The following is a 15,348-nucleotide window of genomic DNA, read 5'->3' on the forward strand; positions in this document are numbered from 1 at the left end:
TACAAAGTCTGTCCACATTTTCTCCCTCTATTTTCCAGTTGTCAATAATTCTTGTTGCCATAATCTTGGTTTTTTTTGACGTTTAGCTGCAACCCAGCTTTTGCGCTTTTTTCTTTCACCTTCTTTCATCCTAAATTAGGGATATTCGATCTGTACAAATGAAATAAATGCCAATTTAACTGAACTTAGGATCTGGATTATGCATTTCATAAGATAGTTCCAAATGCCAATAAGGAATAGCCTGTTAAAAGTTATAATGAAGGACCGCATAAGAATATAATCATCACAAGGAATGCATCTACACTGTAGAATTAATGAAGTTTAACACTACTTTAACTCACATGGCTCAGTGCTATGGATTCCTAACCTATAGTTTTATAAGCTCTTTAGACTTCACTGAAAAAATACTGGTGGTTCAGCAAACTACAAATCCCAGATGGCAAGGAAGTGCTGAAATATTTTCATATCATGCTGCTTTTATGCCACTAAATGTAACCAAAGGTAAAGGATCTCAAAAGACTGGGTGCCACCACTGTCTAGTACAACAGGTCAGACTATTTCTGTACACAGCTATCCTTGGAAGTGTTGTAATGAGTTGTCCTTGAAATTGGTTTGGAAACTTGAACTGGTATAGAATCTCCAAACTGGCAGAGTATCCTACCATACACATATGGCTATCTCCCTGTTAATAATAATAACAACAACAACAACAACAACCTTGGGGTGGCTTACATGGGGACAAGCCGAAATCACGGACAAAAACAACAGCATTAAAGTCAATCAATAAAACATAACACAGACACAAATAACAACATCATAAAAACAATAACATGGCTGAAAACAGAATCGGAGCTGGGTCCAGGCTCAAGTAAGTACGATAAATTCCTAAGCAGAGACTAGGGAAAGTGCAAAAGCGTCAGTCTAGAAGGGGTACCTCTGACCATAAATAAAAAAGATTAGTGGGGGTGGGCAGAACTAAAGTACAGGAACTTAGGTAAGATTGAGCCAGTTCTGAGGTGAACTGCCTAATCAAAGGCACATGCCATACAGAAATAAGCATATGTACTTGAGTATAAATTTTAACAATGCCCCCCCCCCCAACAACATGAATCATACAACTATAGAGTTGGAAGAGACCCCCAAGAGCCATCCAGTCCAACCCACTGTCATGCAGAAAAAACACAACGAAAGCATCCCTGACAGATGGCCATCCAGCCTCTGCTTTAAAACCTCCAGAGAAGGAGATTCCACCACATTCTAAGGCAGAAAATTGTATTACTGAACAGCTCTTACTATCAGGAACCTCTTCCCTGCAATTTGAATCCCTTGTTCCATGCTGTAGTCTCCAAAACAACAGAAAACAATATTGCTTCCTCCTCAATGTGACATCTTTTCAGATAAGTAAACATGGCTATTATGTCCCCTCTCGGTCTCCTTTTCTCCAAGCTAAACACAGCCAGTTGCATAGCCATTCTTCATAGAACTTTACTTTCAGACCTTTCATCATTTCGGTTGCCTGCCTCTGGACATCCTCTAGCTTCCTTCTTGAATTGTGGTGCCTAGAACTGGACACAGTATTCTAGATGAGGTCTGACAAAAGTGGAATAAATGGATTTAATAGGGACCCAGCACAAAGGGAGCAACAGAGGCAAGAAACATTCCCACTCATTACACCTTTTGCCTAAACCAGAAAAAAAACAGGCATGCCATCTTCCTTCTCTTCCCTTCCCTTCCTTTCCCTTCTTTCTCTTTTGGCCTGAATGGAGTTTATCAGCAACATGGGCAAACCTGAAGAATGTGGCACATCTGCCATTTTGAGGTGCTTGAGGTAAAGTGGTAATTTTTAATAAGGCTTCTCTGAAGAAATACTGTAGTGGCCATTTTAAATAATGGTTTACTGTAAAAAAAATATTTTTGGGGGGTGACCAGACCCATTTTTGCAAAGTCTGCAGAAAAGATGGGAGGAGATAAAAGACAGGGCAGGAAAGAGAGAAAAAGCAAAGGATGTGAAGGCAGAATATTGCAATTGCTGACAGGTGTGATAGTGATGGTTTTCAAACTGGTATGTTGCCAGTATATTCTTGTTCAACAATGTGATTGCTGTGATAAAATCCTGAAAACACTGTTATATAAAACAAATGCAAGCCTGTTTAAGCAGCATGATATACAAAGCTCTAATAGGAGGCAGTATGTGGCACCTTTCTATCTCCCTCAAGGTAGCTTAGCACAATAGTTGTATGAGACGATGCAGATTTCAGGAAACAAAGAACCTGATGAGAAAGACCTTTCCTGCAACTTTATTTCTTACACATAAAATGTTACCCTGGTTTAAGCTTCTTATATTCCTCTGTAAATTGTGCCTTAAAATCACAGCCCTATTATTATACTAAAATGATCCCCTAATTTTTCCTCCCCATAGCTTTTCCCCTACTCCTGTTCCCTTTCCCTTTTTATATATTGACTACCATTTTACTATGCCACTGTATATAGTGGGACTTGAGCATTCGTGGATGTTGGTATCCATGGAGGGATCCTGAAGTGAACAGTAGTAGATAGGTAAAGGTTTTCCCCTGACATTAGGGTCCAATTCTGGGGGTTGGTGCTCATCTCCATTTCTAAGCTGAAGAGCCAGCATTGTCTGTAGAAACCTCCAAGGTCATGTGGCCAGCATGACTTCATGGAGCATTCTTACCTTTTCACTGGAGCGGTACCTGTTGATCTACTCACATTTGCATGTTTTCAAACTGCTAGGTTGGATAAACTGGGGCTAACAGCGGGAGCTCATGCTGCTCTCTGGATTCTAACCTGTGGCCTTTCAGTCAGCAAGTTTAGCAGCTCAGCACTTTAACCCACAGTACCACCAGGGGCTCCTTAGTCGATACCAAAAGGCATAGCAAATGTACTGATGTTTAAGGCACTATAGACATTTTGTTGTTTCAAGACAGAATCTCTATAGTTCAAATGTACCATATAACCTTAAGCCTTGATTCGGAAGTGCCTTACATAGAAATTAATGGAATTTATCCCTACTAAATATGCCCCAAAACGTAACTGTGTGCTTATAATCTACTGTTTCATTGGGCTCCTAATTATGCACTCATCTTCTGGCTGGGTCTGAAACTTTGGTTTACTTTGCTTTATAGAGTTAATGCCGTTTGACAATGCTTTAACTGTCATAACTCAATGCTATGGAATCATGGGGATTGTCATTTTACAAGGTCTTTAGCCTTCTCTGCCAAATGGTGCTGGTACCTCACCAAATGACAACTCCTATGATCCCATAGCATTGAGTCCTGGCAGTTAAAGTGGTGTCAAACTCTATTAATCCTACAGTGTAGATGCACGCTTTGTCACTTTAGTTATTGGATAGATGTGTATTGTCCTTCAAATAAGTCTGCTTTCCATAACTTATGGTTTCCAGATGTTGCTAAATTAGAACTCTCATCATCCCATCCAGTAGGACCAGTGGCCGAGAATGATAGGTATAATCCAACAATATATTGGCAAAATCTGCTCAAAGCAGGGTTTTAGCCTATTTGCTTGCCTGGAATCTGTTTTTGTGATTCCTTTCTTGAGACCAAACAGTAGTCTAGCCAATAAACTAGACTGGCTCTCACATAAAGATTTTATTTAGATAAGTACTTTGCAAGCCAGGTGGTTCTAGGTTTTTTTTTAAGCAATAGGTATTTACTCCTTTTTTAATTCCTTTAGGCATTAAGTGTATTAATGCACTGACTGTTCCTGAGCTCCTGAAATTCAGGTCAGTTTAAACCTCAAAATAACTAAAAATAATATTCAGACAGGGTCCATAATTTTGTCAAGATTGTGTTTCACACTGCAAAGATGTAATTTTCTTACTTTTGGGTATATTTTGTCTTGGTTTTCTGATTAATAATTAAGAGCACATCCAGACTGATTTGAAAGTACCAGACTTTGTTCCTCTTCTTTCTGACTTTATGCTGGTTTAAAATAAACCAATCAGCTGACATAAAAAGTCTCTGATTGTACCTGAAGCTGACATACAATTATTCTCGGATAAACAAAGCATGTATGAATCTCCAAAACAAAATCGAAAGAACAGAAACAAAACCTGGGATTCTCTGATCTTTTTTATCAGCCTGGATGAGACCATAGATTGCAATGTTTTAGAGCTGCCAGACTGAGAACCAGAGATGACTCATGTTCTTTTAATGCTTGTGTAGAAGAGGGAAGTTCAGCAGGTGCTGTTTGTCACAAAACTAGATAACAAGCAAATTCCCTCTTCAACAAACCCATTAAGGGTGCAAGAAGCGTCTTTGGTTTTCACTGTGGCAACTCTAACTGGTCTGAGGATTGCAACGGATTTTCCATCCAAGCAGCACATTTTAAATCTCTGCTTTTCATTGTTGTTCAAAGTTTCCGATACAGAAGCTTAATTTTTTAACCCTGCCGTTTGGCATTGATCTCTGTGCCATTGTATATAATGGAGCTTGGACATCCTTGGGTTTTGGTATCCACACCAGGAGCCAATCCCCAGTGGTCAGCAATGGCTTGCTGCAATTTATGTTATTAGCCAAAAATAAGTTGAACAAAAGAAAGGGCCATGACTCAGTGATGGAGCACACACCTATTTGCAGGTTCAATTCCAACATCTCCAGGTAGAGCTATAAAAAAATCCTTCCTAAAACCCTGGAATATTGTTGATAATGCTAATGAGGTGACATTGCCTAAGGGCATATTTACACTGTCAAATTAATGCTGGTTGGCACCACTTTAACTGCCAGAGCTCAAAGCTATGGAATCCTAGGAGTTGTAGTTTGGTGAGGCACCAGCACATTTTGGCAGAGGAGGCTAAATCCTTGAAAAACTACAACCTCTCAGATTCCAAAGCATTGAGACATGGCAGTTAAAGAGAAGTTGAACTACATTAACTTGACCCTTAGACAGCTTCCTATGTAACTAGCCACTACCAATTCTAATGTTAGGCAGAATTCAGCAGCCCCTTTGGATGTAACAAAAAGGCAGCAGATTTTGGTTATTTCGTTTCATTGATGAAAATCTGATTTTTACAGTCAGGCAAAAGAACTTGTGGAACTAGCATTGGGTACTTTGCACTTTGATGTGCAGCAGTCGTTCTAAACCTGTGGGTCTCCAGATGTTTTGGTCTTCAGCTCCCAGAAATCCTAACAGCTGGTAAGCTGGCTGGGATTTCTGGGAATTGTAGGCCAAAACCCCTGGGGACCCACAGATTGAGGACTACTGATGTAGAGAAATTGGTATATTTTCTAACCTCATATCTAGATAGGCACCCCATTTTACCTTCTCCTTTTCTTCTGTTGCAGTGCAAATTCTTTTAAAATGGAAATACAGTGAGCTCTCCATGGTCCTTGCAAAAAAACAAGTTTCTTTCCAATCCAGTCTGCGATAATGTCCTCTTAACCTAGCAATCCTCTACGTTCTGTAAGATTAGATACTGTTTTATCCGGACAAAATTCCTCAAGCACTGACAGAGATATCCGAAACTGTCCTGATGGGAAGATCTAACACAGAAGTCATAAATGTGCCCAAGCTGCCTGCAAGGCTGGCTTTTGCAAGTGTTTTGGCTTTGTTTGTTAATTGCAGCAGGAGGGGAAATATCTATCTCAGTTTCAAATTGGAGTTTCTTATACCGGGGCACAGAGGAGCTTTGATTCAATGGGTACCCAGTATACAGAATGATCTGTTTTGATAGTTATTGCTGTCAGGAAAACTGCATGCTGTAGTGATTTGTTAGGAACAATCCCAGTTAATTTTTTGTTTCCCCAATTTTTCAGCTGTTTTTAAAATGCTCAAGTTTCTCTCTCTTCCTCCCACTTATCCCTTTCCCCCCAGCTACTTCATTTCTTACAGTCTGTATTCAAATTGGGAACAAAGAGAGGACCAGGCAGAATCCTGCCTAATAAGCTCAGGCAAAAGCAAACTGCTGCAGCATTTCGTACCTGGTCCCTCCCCCCCCCCCACCACCACTAGTAAGTTTTGTCATCTTGACCGCACTGTGAAGCTGTTTGGCCACAGGCATCCTGGTTTTAATCTGTGAAATGTAGTAGGAAACTGCAGGCAGTAGCTTCACTTTCACAAAGTTTTCCATTGCATATGTATGTAGAGTTTGAGAGTGATGGCAGCTCAGCCTACCATCGGATTTCCTTGAGAAGGATCTTCACAGGACATGGTTCCTTTTCCAGCCAGTGGATCTGAAGATCCATATTACATTTACACTGTAGGATTTATGCAGTTTGACCCCACATTAACTTCCTTAGCTCTGTGCTATGGAAGCAGCAGAATTGTAGTTTGACAAGATCTTATGCGTTCTCTGCCAAAGAGTTTGACCCCACATTAACAGCCCTAGTTCTGTGCTATGGAAGCAGCAGAATTGTAGTTTTACTAGGTCTTAAGCCTTCTTTGCCAAAGAGTTTGACCCCACATTAACAGCCCTAGCTCTGTGCTATGGAAGCAGCATAATTGTAGTTTTACAAGGTCTTAAGCCTTTTCTGCCAAAGAGTTTGACCCCACATTAACTGCCCTAGCTCTGTGCTATGGAAGCAGCAGAATTGTAGTTTTACAAGGTCTTAAGCCTTCTTTGCCAAAGAGTTTGACCCCACATTAACTGCCCTAGTTCTGTGCTATGGAAGCAGCAGAATTGTAGTTTTACTAGGTCTTAAGCCTTCTTTGCCAAAGAGTTTGACCCCACATTAACAGCCCTAGCTCTGTGCTATGGAAGCAGCATAATTGTAGTTTTACAAGGTCTTAAGCCTTTTCTGCCAAAGAGTTTGACCCCACATTAACTGCCCTAGCTCTGTGCTATGGAAGCAGCAGAATTGTAGTTTTACAAGGTCTTAAGCCTTCTCTGCCAAAGAGTTTGACCCCACATTGACTGCCCTAGCTCTATGCTATGGATGCAGCAGAATTGTAGTTTTACAAGGTCTTACGCCTTCTCTGCCAAAGAGTGCTGGTACCTCACCAAACTGCAACTTCCATAGCAGGCATGGGCAAACTTAGGCCCTCTGTGTGTTTTGGACTTCAACTCCCATGATTCCTAACAGCCGGTAGGCTGTTAGGAATTGTGAGAGTTGAAGTCCAAAACACCTGGAGGTCCTAAAATTGCCCATGCCTGTCCTATAGCATTGAGGCATGGAAGTTAAAGTGGTGCCAAACTGCATTAATTTCACAGTACACATGCCCCTTGAGGGCTAGGATTTGCTTTGAAAATGTCCCTATATTTTTTCTCATGACTTTATCCAATAAACTGCTAAGGCATAACTAACAAAGCTGGAACTATATAATATATGTAGTTGTGTGTGTGTGTGTGTGTGTGTGTGTGTGTACACAATACAATGAAGTCAGTGAGGCTTCAGCTGAAGCTTAACCCAGGCATGGACGACAGGGAGGTGAATGAAATGTATATCCCTTTCTCCTCATGCCATTTTTGACTACTTTTACCTGACTAGTTAGCCATGGAAAGGTTTTGACATTATGAGTTTTTTTTAATTGCTGTGCTTCTTTTATGTCTAGTATGTTTGTAATGTATAGCAATATTTCACACACACCCTTTTGAGACCTTAACATTTCATGGATGAGGACGCAAAGGCAAACAGTGAGGTAAAGGGAAAGGAAGAAATACAAATTATCTTCCTTATTTAATATCCCAGAATAGTGATTTTAGTTAATCCTATATAAGAAAAGACTTAAATAAATGCAGAAAAAAAGATTTGACAGAATTATAAGGCTATAAAAAGAGATCTTTATTTTGAGACAAATTTTAGCCTAGATACTTTTTAAGGGGTTTACAAGAAAGGGAAAAATAATTATTAGTATATTATACAAGCACAGCATTTGTTACACAACCAAACAAAGGTCTAACCAATTCAATTTTCTAACATCTGTCTCTAGAATTCTATACTGCTGTATTCTAATTTGGAATCATCATTCTCAGTAATGAATTTTATTATGAAGGTAGTATGTAGAATTTTATTATGAATGTAGTATCTTTAGCTTCACATGACATGACTACTTCTGTTTCTTCAAGCTCAGCCCTCCTGCGGATGATGTTTTTTTAATACTGGATATATACACACAAACATACCTGTATGTGTCCCATAACCTTTTCTTTGGAAAATTCATATATATGTATATCACATGAATTTAGATCTTTGAAAAATGTTGCTCAGAACGGTCCTTGGAACAGGAGGAGACCCAAACAAAGAAAAAACCAACAGTGGCAGGAGTCCACAGAGAAACAAAAAAAGGGGCTAATGCATGACCTCATATGTGAAACCCAAAATATCTAACAGTCCAGGTTATGTTCAAAAGTAATTGAAAATCCTATTTTTATATAATCTTAAAAATATTAAATTTCTTCCTAGATGAATTTTGTTTGGCTCCCTCCAGATGTATATTTTTAGCTGTGTTCCCAAACCCCTTTGTGCAAATTGGGGAAAAAAGAAATGACGAAATTTTATTGTCAGAATGCATAATTCTCAGTATTTTCTTTTGGAAATCAGTAAATCCTTAGAGGAGTTAATTTGTTTTTTCTTGTTTTTTAAGGCAAGGAATTAATATCCAATACATTCTGTATTTAGCAGAATTTGATCTATCAGAATGAAACAAGGATATAGTACAAAAACTGATAGTATGACTCCCTCCATCCATTTTAACTTCCCCAGCTTCAGGTAAAAAATCAAGTTAGTGTGAGTTTGAAATATAAAAGTCTAGGAAGTGTTTTTAAAAATCTTTCTGCTTAATTATATGTAGCAAAAGCACAAAGAAACAAAAGTAGTCAAAACTTTTGGTTTCAGTTTTAGATGCAAACACTTTCTTCCTTCTTCTTGGCTGCCAAGTTTGATATTAGGGAGAACCATGTGCTTTAAAACAATAAATGAAATGCCATTGAAAGGGTAGATGCAAAAGAACATTTTGTTGGGGCAGAGAGGAGCAATTTCAAATAATGAGTTTAACTCTTGGGCTTCTATCCCATTATTGCCTTTGTTAAAAAGGTAAGGTACCAGCTTTTTCTTATAAAGTGCTAGCTTTTCAATAACTTTTTTGCTTTCTGCCACATTCTGGATTTATGCATTTATAATCTAAACATTTTATGTGTTTGTTATGTTAAATGCAAGCCCCCCCCCCCCCAGTAAAATAGTGGATGTAAAAGGATGTTGTATATAAAATGTTTGCTTGAGAAAACATTTTATATATAAATGTTTTATATATACTGTTCTGTCTTCTAAGGTTACTGTGTGTATATATGAATAACTGCAATTCGATAAATTAAGGAAAAAGCAAGAATAAATTGTCCTGATTTAGAAATGATTGACTGTTTCTAATCAGTAGTGGAAAGGAGGCAGTGAAAAATAATACAGTATCTTCTATTTTCATTATTCCTATGAATATAGGACTTTTTGCAATTGAACAAAAATTGTATTTTTTATTTTCAATGTATCTTGACATGTAAAGCATTTCTGCCTTTAAGAAGGAGGTTGTGGCATGTAAAATTAAGCAAAACACGAAACAGGCTATACTGTTGAAAAGTACAGGCCCCAAGATTTAATTTAATACATATGGCCCTGATTGAGATCTTGCATTTGTATGTATAATATAAAATTTGGCATCAAATTTACTGTAATTTCTTTTCTAAAAATCTCTTCAGTATCCTTTCTTATACACTTCTGGAAATAGAGAGATAGATCTATCTTTCAGGTATATCATAACCACCCCTTTGGAAATGTAAGAATTTTAACTCAGTTTTAATCGTTTTTAAATTGTATTTGTCTGATCATTTTCTTTATCTTTAGTTTTCCAGGAAATGCTGGGAGATCCAAATTTCAAGCACTTGTCATGACAGCTGAAAGATAAGGGCTACTTTATACAGGTAAAGCACTGGATTATATTACCTAAACATTGTGATGGTCTGAAAAGATAAGTAATTGTAGAGGAATTGTGTAATATGACATATTTGGTCCTTAGGATAATAAGCTATATATACGTGCAGTAAGCAAACAAAATGGAGTTTTGATCTATTTTGACATTGTGAAAACATGGTAACACATTTACATAGATGGTTTCACTGATTGGTCTCAAGACAGCAATTCAGTATCATACCTTGAAAAATTAAGTCAGCTCATGCTAATTGTGTATAAAATAAATTTATTTCAGAATAAAAAACAAAATTCCAGGTAGAAGATATTTTTATGTTGATTGTGTAGTTTAAGCAGTATTTTCTAATACATAATGATGTAGTAAACTTTCAGAACATTATATATTTAGAAAAGGAACACTAATATTCACTAGATACATTTGTCATGTAAACCAAATAGAAATGAATGAGAAGCGTGCAAGACCTCTTTGCCATTTTTATTCCATTTTATGAGGTTCATCCTGAATTGACCAATATGACATTTTTAAAGATAGGCTAAAGATTGACTGCAGTATATCAAAGATTGGAGTTTGTTGACTTCGGTGGCAGGGCTATTTCTGATCATTACATTTGTTAATAATGTAGAAAAAGTTGAGATGCTCTGTTAAGGATATACGATATTTTAACCAGATCTGTGCTTTGAATTATTTCAGATTATATCTAAAAGTCTGAAACAAAGAAATGTTAAAAATTAGTTGTCTGCTAGTTACTTCTATGGCTCACTTGCTGTGTATCATATCTTTATTTTACACTGATTTTTTTAAAAAACCTACAAATCATTAAATTTTACTCAATAAAAAATTGATTGGTATTATTTAAAGAAAAAACAAAGATTCAAAACAGCTCACAATCTATAAAACTCCATTCTGCTATGAGGGTTTTCTTAAGAAGCAAAAGGAAAGCTTGTTTACATGTGGTAAAATAATTAGGAACTGAAGAAAGCAATACAAAAATATTATGCCATCGTTCTCTATTAACACATTCAATGTTAATTAGGATTTTTGTTCCTTTGTCAGGAGACAGAAATATTTCTGTTTGAAACTCAAAATAGTGCAGTGATAAAATGTTACTCTTGAATATAACCAAATATGTATGTATCTTTTAAACCAAATTGTAACATATTGTCAAGAAAATTGCCAATATTTTAAAGCATAACTAGAACTATATGACTCTGAAATACTTTTTTTATTTATGTGACATTTAGAAATGCCTTACATTCCTGTATCTGGGTTGTGGCCTACTTAAATGACTAACTGTACCTTTTTGACTTGGTTCATTAATTTGAAAAGTTAGGAGATTAATAAAAATACAATACAATAAAACAATCATAAAAAGACCATATAATTGGTCAGCTTTAAAAGTGGCACATGTAGTGCAACATACATAAGAATGCCATCCTCATATTAGGAGATAGATTGTATTATGATTTAGGAGGCATTTTATAGCCACATAAGAATTATAGGAGCAGGCCTGTTATGCTCCACACTTTGTAAATCTCATGTGGTCATTTGTTTCCTTAAGTATGAGTTAGGTACTTATGACTTATTTGATATATATATTCACATGCACACTCACACACACACACAGTCAAGCAACCAAACTGTGAAAGATTTGTTTTTCCCATGAAAATGTTGATTATGTAATGCCATTCTGTAGGACTGGCTTTTTGCTGGAAATTGTGAGGTGAAAACAATTACCTAAAGAAGGACTGTGCTGGGCATTAGATATGTGAACTTAGGAGCATTGTTTGGAGTGACTTGGCTTTGTGTTGGCTTCAGAGATGAATGGAGAATGTGGCACAAAGGGATGGGTTTCCTTCTGAGCAAAGTACCAGCTGGTTTAGATAAAAAAATTATATTGAAAGTCAGATTTTACAGAGTTGTGTTAGACTGCTTTATTAGAAGTTGCTTTCTTCCAAAGGAAAGATCCCTTCCTTTTTGTTTGGATTGCTTTATTTTCTTGGTATAAAATAAACAATGATTAGGAAAATGACTGGAATTGCATGTTGACGTCTATGTTTTGTCCATTTTTCAGTGTCATAGAATTGCATTTTTCTCTGGAAATGTTTAAGGTGAAAAAATTACAGTAGCTAAAGAAGACTGTATTGAGCATTAGATATGGAAGCTTAGGAGCATTATTTGGAATGGCTTGTCTTACTACTTCATCACATTAGAGGATAAATCCATTTTAAATCCGGTTTTTGCCTCCTGCAGAATTCAGGAGTTTGTAGTTTAGTGAGGCTGTAAAAGGCTCCTTCCTAAACTATAAACCCCAGAATTTTGCAGGAGGCAACAACTGGATTTAAAGTGGATTCATTTCCTAGTATGATAAGGCCCTTAATATTGGCTTTAGAGATGTGTCACAAAGGGATGCACTTCCTTCTGAATGAGTTATCAACTGGGAAAGATGGTTTAAGATTCAAAAAAATTATACTAAAAGTCAGATTTTACAGAAGTGTGTTGGAGTGCATTATTATAAATTGTTTTCTTCCAAAGGAAATACCCCTGCTTTTTATTTGAACTGCTTTGTTTTCTTGATCTAAAATGAATTAGAAATTGGAGAGCAATTGGAATTGCAAGCTGACATCCCAGGATGATGTTTTGTCCACTTTTCAGTGTTGTGCAGAGGCTACATTTATTTTGATATGTTTGCATTGTTTCAATTAAATATAATGCTACATGATGTCAATCTGTTAAGTCTAAAGAATTGCTAACCAAGGCATCATCCACACTGCCATGTAATGCTATTTCAAACTGTATTATATGGCAATATAGATGGGGCCCAAGTAAAATCTTGATGGTGGTAGAAATGAAACTAACAAGGGCTGGGCTTGGATTAATTACTCTGGCTGGGAAAAGAAACAAACAATTTAAATGCCCGTTTGTGAACATTTTTCTGTAAAGTTGCTGAGGAGGTTTACTTGAATATTTTGTGTGATGCTCTGTTTAACTCTAGGTTAAATATTCAGCTTATTTTAGATTTATGGTTTATTTTTCTGGATGTTGTTGTGTATGTATGTAGTTTTCTGGCTTTTCAAAGACAGGGAGAATTGTACTTAACTGTTTTGATGAATTTTAGCTGTGATTTTTTAAAATGCTGCTTGTGTTTAATTCTATTTTAATATTTGTGGTTTTTATATATTTGAAATTGTCTATTAGTGCTTTTATGTCAAGCCGCTTTGAGTCCCCTTTGGGGAGTGGCCTGAGGTTAGGGAAATGTTTCAGTAGTACTGTTGTAAGTTATTAAGTTATTGTATATGGTTTAGGTAATTGGATATCTGTGTTGGTTGTTTTATGATGTCTATTTGAATGTATTTTTATGTAATTGCTGTTTTTACCACTGTGCTCTGCTTTGAGTCCCGCCCATGGGAGAAAAGCGGCATAAAAATGAAGAAACAATCATAAAATATAATAATAAAAACAGGGAATAATAATAATAATAATAATAATAATAATAATAATAATATAGTGTAAAATAACACTCTGTAACAAGATTTGAAAAAAATATGTTCCTGGTTTGAAAGTGTTGTTTTCTGTTTAATTGTGTGGTACTTTGAAAGTAGTTGTAATCCAAACACATTGTTTTTGCGGCTGTTATTTCCTTCAGTCTAGACCAGACATGGGCCAACTTGGGCCCTCCAGGTGTTTTGGACTTCAACTCCCACCATTCCTAACAGTTTCAGGCCCTTTTCTTTCCCCCACAGTTGCTTAAGTGACTGAGGGGGAAACGGAAGGGGCTTGAGGCTGTTAGGAATGGTGGGAGTTGAAGTCCAAAACACCTGGAGGGCTGAAGTTTGACAATGCCTGGTCTACACTTTGTAATTTTCCTTAGTGAAAATATGCCATTTTAAACCTTTGTGCAGACCGCAAAACCAAAGATTTTGCAATGTAATAAACTTTTTCCATGTTTTTATGGTAGAACCAATTAGGAAATTACATTTATAACCCAGGAGCAAAAACTGTGTTACGTAGTGTAATATATTGATACTGTTTGGAATATTTGAGGGAGAGAAACACACACACACCAGGCATGGGCAAACTTGGGCCCTCCAGGTGTTTTGGACTTCAACTCCCACAATTCCTAACAGCCTACCGGCTATTAGAAATTGTGGGGATTTAAGTCCAAAACATCTAGAGGGCCAAAGTTTGCCCATGCCTGATATAAACACACATATATGTATGTGTTTTTAAAAAATTCTTGAGAAACGATATGTTTTTAGAATGGGTGTTAGTCATAAGTTTGTTACTTTATACAAGTTGAATATCCTTTATCTGGAATTGCGAAATCTAAAAAAATCCACATTTATCCAGATGTGTGGCTGAGATAGTGACGCCTTGGCTTTCTGACGGTTCAATGTACACAAACTTTGTTTCATGCACATGGTTATTTTCAAAAATATTGAAAATTTTGTTAAAAGTTAACATAAATATAGTCTATAAAATTACCTTCAGGCCATGTGGATGAAGTGCCTATGAAACACAAATTAAATTTTGTGTTTGGATTTCAGTCCCATCTCCCAGATGTTGTCCCATTATTATGTATATGCAAATGTCCCATATACATAATATATTGGGGGGAAATCAAAATAGATAAAACTTTTGGCTCAAGCCTTTTGATTCAGATATACACACCCTGTAATTTCATGAGATGTAAGGAAAGTATAAAAATAAATACTACCTGGGTTCGCAATCGCATCTCCTTCTATGAACCAGCATGAAATTTAAGATCTTCCGGGGAGGCCCTCCTTTCGCTCCCACCACCATCAAAGTATAGTTGGTGGGGACGAGAGAAAGGGCCTTCCTAGGGAAATAAGACAGGTCCCATCCCTCCCCTACTTTCGTAAGAGCTTGAAGACCTGGTGGTTTCAACAAGCCTTTGAGAATGATTAGTTCTAGCTCAGCCCCAGACATTGTTGAATATGGCCTTATTTTTCCTACCAATTACCCAGGTCACTCCCTGGAAATGAACAGCCATAGACCGTACTTGTTATTGTTGTTGCCTGCTATAGCACTGCACTTAATTTCCTGTGCCCCCTAGAAATTTTGAGCTTGCACTAGCCTTGGCCAGGCCTTCTAAATTGCCTTGAAATAGGCAGGATTACTTTTAATATATATGTGTTACTGCTTATATTGATTTGCCAATTTTATGTTTATGCTGTTTTTTCTGATGTATTGATGATGTTACTTGGAAACTGCTCTGAGTCCCCTTGGGGAGATAGAGTGCTATACAAATAAAATTTTGTTGTTGTTGTTGTTGTTGCTGTTGCTGTGAGTTTTCCAGGCTGTATGGCCATGTTTCAGAAGCATTCTCTCCTGATGTTTCACTTGCATCTATGGCAGGCAACCTCAGAGGTTGTGAGGTCTTTTGGAAACTAGAAAAATTGGGTTTATATATCTGTGGAATGTCCAGGGTGGGAGAAA

General features: G+C 37.0%; 1 long non-coding RNA gene across 9 annotated transcripts in view; it reads left to right on the forward strand.

Moving 5' to 3' along the window:
• LOC132768525 (uncharacterized) overlaps positions 1-15,348 on the forward strand; it is a 105,377-nt gene that overhangs the window by 79,628 nt on the left and 10,401 nt on the right. For all 9 annotated transcript variants that reach the window (XR_010908960.1, XR_010908958.1, XR_010908965.1 and 6 more), the window contains one exon: positions 9,807-9,883. This is a non-coding gene — a long non-coding RNA (uncharacterized lncRNA). The remainder of the gene's footprint in view (positions 1-9,806; positions 9,884-15,348) is intronic.

This window comes from Anolis sagrei, chromosome 1, assembly GCF_037176765.1.
Source record: "Anolis sagrei isolate rAnoSag1 chromosome 1, rAnoSag1.mat, whole genome shotgun sequence".
Taxonomy (NCBI): domain Eukaryota; kingdom Metazoa; phylum Chordata; class Lepidosauria; order Squamata; family Dactyloidae; genus Anolis; species Anolis sagrei.